We start from the raw sequence: 7,014 nt of genomic DNA on the forward strand, positions 1-7,014 counted from the left end.
AAGCACTGATGATGTTACGTAGTTGGGTCATGAAATGTCTGCAAGAAAAGAAGCAAGCTCAGAGAGCACCAAGGACCCCACAGTCCTCTTCTTCCTCCTCCTCTTCCTCTTCTTCCTCTTCCTCCTCCTCTTCCTCCTCTTCCTCCTCCTCTTCCTCCTCCTCCTCCTCCTCTTCCTCCACCTCCTCCTCCTCTTCCTCCTCCTCCTCTTCTTCCTCCTCCTCCTTCTCTTCTTCCTCCTCTTCCTCTTCCTCCTCTTCCTCCTCCTCCTCCTCCTCCTCCCCCTCCTTCTCTTCTCCTTCTCCCCCCTCCTCCTCCCTCTTCCTCCACCTCCTCCTCCTCCTCCTCCCTCTTCCTTCTCCTCCATGTTGCATTTGATTTCACAACAGGCTACGGTGTTTGGCCAATAAATCAAGAAGAAGATGCCACAAAGGGATATGAAGCAAGATTTCCCACCGGGTAGAAAAAGACCACTCACAAACACTATATTACTTGCATATTTTGTAAGGTCAAATACTGGACTCAGAGCATATTTTTGATCAGAGGCCTAGACAGACTTGTCCTTAGATCACAAGACACCAATGGCTTCCTACGTAGCCTTTTCACATTTTGTGTTCCCAGAAGAGAGAAAATCGGTGTCTCATTCTAAATTATATTTAATCTAATAGTGGGGAAATTCAGGGAAAAGAATGTTCCTCCATCAATGAGAGGGGAAGGAATAGAACAGAACAGAACAGAATAGAATAGAATAGAATAGGAGAGAGAAGAGAATATAAAATAGGAGAGAGGAGAATAGAATAGAATAGAGAATAGAATAGACTAGGAGAGAGGAGAAGAGAAGATAATATAGAATAGAATAGAATAGAATAGAATAGAGAATATAGAATAGAGAAGAGAATAGAGAAGAGAAGGGAATATAGAATAGAACAGGAGAGAGGAGAAGAGAATATAGAATAGAATAGAGAATAGAGAAGAATAGAGAAGAGAATAGAGATTAGAATAGAATTCTTTATTGGCCAAGTGTGATTGGACACTCAAGGTATTTGTCTTCGGTGATATCTATATCTATTTCCCTGAAAATAAGACCTCCCCAAATAATAAGCCCAATCGGGCTTTTGAGCGCATGCACTAAAATAAGCCCTCCCTGAAAATATTGCAACACAGCAGCAGCCATGACCACACCCACTGCCTCCTGCACCTCAAAAATAATAAGACCTCCCTGAAAATAAGGCCAAGCACTTATTTTGGGGTTCAAAAGAAAATAAGACCCTGTTTTATTTTCGGGGAATCACGGTATCTCTATATAAATGGCTCTGTGTGGGTATTTGTGTATGTGTGTTCCAGCATAACTCTGGAATGCCTTGAGCAATTTCAACCAAACTTGGTACACAGATGACTTACTCTCTGGAAACAAATACTATGGGGGGGTAGGGCATCCCTGAAACCCCCTGGGGTGTGTGTTCTGTTAAGATACAGCCTGTTGTGCCTTAAAATGGCTTCTACTGTAATGCCATAAAATGGCTTCTGTGCGGCGCAGTGGATTTGCCGTGGTAACGGCTTCACAGTACTCCACACTGGGGCTCCCTCTGGTAAGGGGAAAAATCCAACATTAGAAATTACGTTTGGTCCGGACATTTCCCACCCTATAAATAAATACCCCGGGCAACATCGGATTATCGGCTAGTAAGTGATAAATCATGAAAATACATACATCATAAATTGTGAGATACAACACAGTGACCGTCCTAGGGTACTAAATAAGCAATCAGCATAAATCATACCAGGAAACTAAATATTAGGAGTATAGTAGGAATACATAGTTCTGTTGAGATACATATCTGCAGAATATTGAATTATTTCTCACTACACAACCTCTGATCCTCTTGCAGGTGATCTCTTGAACTCATCAGAAGGCAACTGGAAAGCCAGCTCCTATCCTTGAAATGAGAGATCCTATCCTTTTCACATGGAAGGATGCGATCCCACAATTCTCTCTCTCTCTCTTTTATTTTATCGTTTTATTTTATTTTTACCGGATCCGTTTCTGCCTAACATGCCTCTGAGTGAGTCACAAGGCAGCTTGACTGCCCTCTTTGTTCCTAGCCTCAGACGTGGTGCCAAGAAAGCTTTAAAAGTCTTTTTATTTTTTAATAAAGTCGATAGTAAAAAAAAAATGGATAAGAAGTGCTCCGAGCTGTCAAAGAACAAAGAAATAAGAAGAAACGCTTAAAAAAGGAGGTGAATGTTTCCCAAGGAAGTTTGGGATGGAAGTGGGAACTGGACGTCCAACATTCAAACTTCCTCTTTTGCTGCAACTAACAAAATAACAGAATGGGAAGGGGATCTTGGAGGTCTTCTAGTCCAACCCCCCTATACACTATTTCAGATGAGTGGCTGTCCTGTCTCCTCTTAAAAGGCAGGACAAGGAGCAGTGGATGGAAATGAATCCAGGCCTGGAGACTAAAACATATGAAGAATGGTTGCAGGAACTGGATAGGTCTAGTCGAGAAAGAAATAAAAGGACATGATAGTAATATGGCAGCATTCGAGGGGCTACCACAAAGAGGAGGGGGGACAGCTTATTTTCCAAAGCACCAAAACAGGTGAGAAAAAGCAATGGATGGAAACTAATCAAAGAAAGAAGCAACCTGGAATGAAGGAGAAACTTCCTGACGGTGAGAACAATTAACCAATGGAACTGCTTGCCACCAGAAGTTGTGGTTGCTCCATCACTGGAGGCTTTTAAGAAGAGACTGGACAGTCTCATTTGTCTTAAAAAGTAGAAGGTCTCCTATTCCACCATTTCAGACCAGTGACTGTCCAATCTCTTCTTAAGAACTTTGAGCAGGGGATTAAACCAGGGGTGAAATTCAGCCGGTTCTGACAGGTTCTGGAGAACCGGAAGCGGAAATTTTATTTTATTTTATTTTATACACATAAGCACATCAACAGAACACATAAACACATTAACAAAAAGAACCACATAACTTAAAAACAACATAGGAACAAGAAGTTCCATCGTATATCATACCGCAGTTCCGAATCGGTTTCTTTGCAGTTAGTGTTTTCCCTTCTATACATTTCTATCTTGCGTTTGTAATCTCCTTATTCATTATCCATTTTTATATACATTTCTTTATTTATTTATACTTAGCTACTTATGATCAAGTATCATTTACCTATATTGTGCTTTATATTTTTACTGTCATTCATTCTCTTACATACGGTTATAGCTACACATTCACATAGTTATTCTTTTTCTTTGCCATTCTTATATTATTATCATTCCATTTAAAAGGTTAAAAGGTATAATTTGGAATGTATTGTTTACCATCCTTCACACCTGATGTGACACCACCTTATTTTCTCTTTCTTTTCTTTTCTCCCTCTCTTCCTTCTCTACTTCCTTCCTTCCTCCTCTCCTTCCCCTTCTTCCTTCCCTTATCTCTCCCCTACTCCTACCCTCTTTCTTCTCCTTCCTACCCTCTCTCCTTCTCTTTCTCTCTCTTCCTCCCTCCTCTCCTTCTCTTTCTCTCCCTCCCACCCACCTCTCACTACCTCTTTCTTCTTTCCCTCCGGTAGCGGAAATTTTGTACCAGTTTGGGGTGGGAAATGTACCAGTTTGGGGTGGGGAGGGAATGGAGATTTTGCAGAATCCTTTCCCTGCTACCCCCACCAAGTCACCCCCAGAGAACCAGTAGTAAAAAAAAAAAATTGAATTTCACCACTGGGTTAAACTAGAAGAAGAAGGGGGTCAACTTAATCTCCAAAACACCAGAAATCACAACAAGAAAGAACGGATGGAAAGGAATCAAGGAGAGAAACTAAGGAGAAATGTCCTGACGGCAAGAACAATTAACCAGTGGAACTGCTTGTCACCAGAAGTTGTGTGTGCTCCGTCCCTGGAGATTTTTCTTTCTTTTTTAAAAAAAAGAAAAGACTGGACGAGCCCTTGTCTGAAATGGTACAGGGTCTCCTGCCTGAGCCAGGGGGGTTGGACTAGAAGACCTCCAAGGCCCCAACTCTGTTATTCTGACCCATGTAAGAATAGCAACAGATGCGAACTCGCCTCAGGTCGCCTGGAGAAACGGCTTCTTGTTGTTTTATCTGCATATATGGCAAAAGAATGAAGTCGCTCCGTCCAGGTGTAATCCATCACGAGTTCTCTGGCCACCTCTGCTGAGTCTGAAGCTAAGTTTCCATCTGTGTGACTCCCGAAATATGTGGCTTGGCGTGGCGCCTTCAACACCGCAACTTGTGAGGAAGCCGTGGCATTCGGAAGATCTCCGCACTTCGGATTTCCTCACCTCCTTTTTCCTCCTAAACCACGAGAAGCAAAGTTAACGACCTGTGAGATGCCGTTAATCCCACCGTTATTATTAAAACGATACACGGTGGGAATTTACTCTCTCTCCGTCAATGTTTATTCCTGGTCATCGGGCTAAATGCAGGCAGTCCTCAACTTACGACCACAATAGAGTCTATTTCTGTCGTTGAGACATTCGTTAAATGAATTTTGCCCCCATTTTGTTTTATTTTATTTATTTGTTTTATTTTATTAAAGCGATTTATAGGCCGCCCAATCCCGGGCGGTTTACAACCTTCCTTGGCCAGGTTGCGAAGGGAATTGCTGCAGCTTTACAGTTAGTGGCACCGTTGCTAAGTGAATCCCCATTGATATTGTTCGTCGGAAAGTCGCAAAAGAAAATCACGTGACCCCGGGATTCTGCAGATGTCATAGGTGCGAAACAGTTGCCAAGCGCCTGAATTTTGATCGTGCGAGCACGGGATTGCTGCAACGGTCGTAAGTGTGAAAAGGGGCCCCGTTTCTCAGTGCCGTTGTAACTTCAAATGGACACTAAACAAACGGTCTTAAATTGAGGACTGCTTGCAAAAGTTTGTTCAAACCCTTCAAAATTAGGCTGGTAAAAGTTATTTGATTTAGCACAGTGGTATTGAATTCCAAATCCCAAACAAATAAATTTAGGCAAATGAAGGTTATATTTAGGCAAGAAAAACCAAATGCACAGGGACAGTATAGGTGGTACCTTACTCAATAGTAGTAACTGTGAGGGGGATCTTGGAGTCCTAGTGGGCAATCATTTAAATAGGAGCCAGCTGTGTGCGGCAGCTGCCAAAAAAGCCATCACAGTTCTAGGCTGCATCAACAGAGGGAGAGAATCAAGATCCCGTGAAGGGTTAATACCACTTTATAAGGCCTTGGTGAGGCCACACTTGGAATACGGCATCCAGTTTTGGTCGCCAAGATGTAAAAAGAATGTGGAGACTCTGGAAAGAGTGCAGAGAAGAGCAACAAAGAGGATTAGGGGACTGGAGACTAAAACATATGAAGAACGGTTGCAGGAACTGGGCATGGCTAGTGAAGAGATGGACTAGGGGTGATTTCATAGCAGTTTTCTAATATCTCAGGGGTTGCTCCACAGAAGAGGGAGTCAAGCTATTCTCCAAACCACCTGAAGGCAGGACAAGAAGCAATGGGTGGAAACTAATCAAGGAGAGAAGCAACCTAGAAATTAAGGAGAGATTTCCTGATAGTGAGAACAATGAACCAGCGGAACAACTTGCCACAAGAAGTTCTGAATGCTCCAACACTGGAAGTTTTAAAGAAAAGCTTGGACAACCATTTGTCTGAAACAGTATAGGGTTTCCTGCCTATGCGGGGGATTGGACTAGAAGACCTCCAAGGTCCCTTCCAACTTTATTCTATTCTTTTCTATTTTATAAATAAAAAAAATCAAATGAAACCAATTGAAAAAATAGTTTTTTTAAAGCTATCACTTCGCCTCATAGTTCCATCCACAAAGCACTTCTAATGGACCCTAATCCATTAAGAAGTGCTAATCACCATGATAATATAGGCATCGTGGCCAATTTCCCTTCAATCAGCACATTTCCCAGTAAAAGTCCTTATTAATTTAATTAAGTGCTTTTTGGCGGAGGAAAAAAACCTTTTTCAATTTTCGGTTAGACGGGGATGAAGTTTTTGTCCATTTGGGTATCCCGGATATCCATCACATTCCTTTAATGCTTTCGGTGGCTAAGAGCCCTTATCACATCTCAACAATTAATAATTGATAAAGAACATTTTGAAAGACCATTTTACAAAGGGGAGATCTCCCTTAGCAAAATCTCTCTATCTACCTATCTTTCTATCTATTCTCTCTCTCTCTCTCTCTCTCTTTTTCTCTCTCTCTCTCTCATCTCTCTCTCATGTCTCCTATCTATCTATCTATCTATCTATCTATCTATCTCTCACACACACAAACTCTCTCTCTCTCTCTCATCCATCTATCTCATCTCTCTCTCATGTCTCTCATCTATCTATCTATCATCTATCTATCTATCCATCCATCCATCTAATCTCATATCTATTATCTATCTATTTTTCTTTCTTTCTATCTATATCTATCTATCTATCTATCTATCTATCATCTATCTATCATCTATCTATCTATCTATCTATCTATCTATCTATCTATCTGTCTGTTATCTCTTTCTTGTGTATCTCTCTCTCTCGTTCGTCTGTCTGTCTATCTATCTATATCTATCTATCTATCTATCTATCTATCTATCTATCTATCTATCTATCATCTATCTATCTATCTATCTATCTATCTATCTATCTATCTATCTATCTATCTAGCTAGCTAGCTAGCTAGCTAGCTAGCTAGCTAGCTAGCTAGCTAGCTATCTAGCTATCTGCTTTGTGGTTTCCAATATTTAGGCTAGAAAATATTTAACTAGCCCCAGTCTTGTGCTGGTAGATTTCTTCTTGTTTCTCAATCCTTACACACCACCGAATTTCTCTGTAACATCTTCCAATCCTTTTAAAGCAAATTTGTGGGATATCCAAGATGTGGAGACCCTAGAAAGAGTGCAGAGAAGAGCAACAAAGATGATTGGGGGACTGGAGGCTAAAACATATGAACAGAGTCCACATCACAGCCGTGTGATTTACTTCTCAACGGTGGCAAGAAAGGTTGTAAAATGGGGC

This window comes from Thamnophis elegans, chromosome 11 (genome assembly GCF_009769535.1).
Source record: "Thamnophis elegans isolate rThaEle1 chromosome 11, rThaEle1.pri, whole genome shotgun sequence".
Classification (NCBI taxonomy): domain Eukaryota; kingdom Metazoa; phylum Chordata; class Lepidosauria; order Squamata; family Colubridae; genus Thamnophis; species Thamnophis elegans.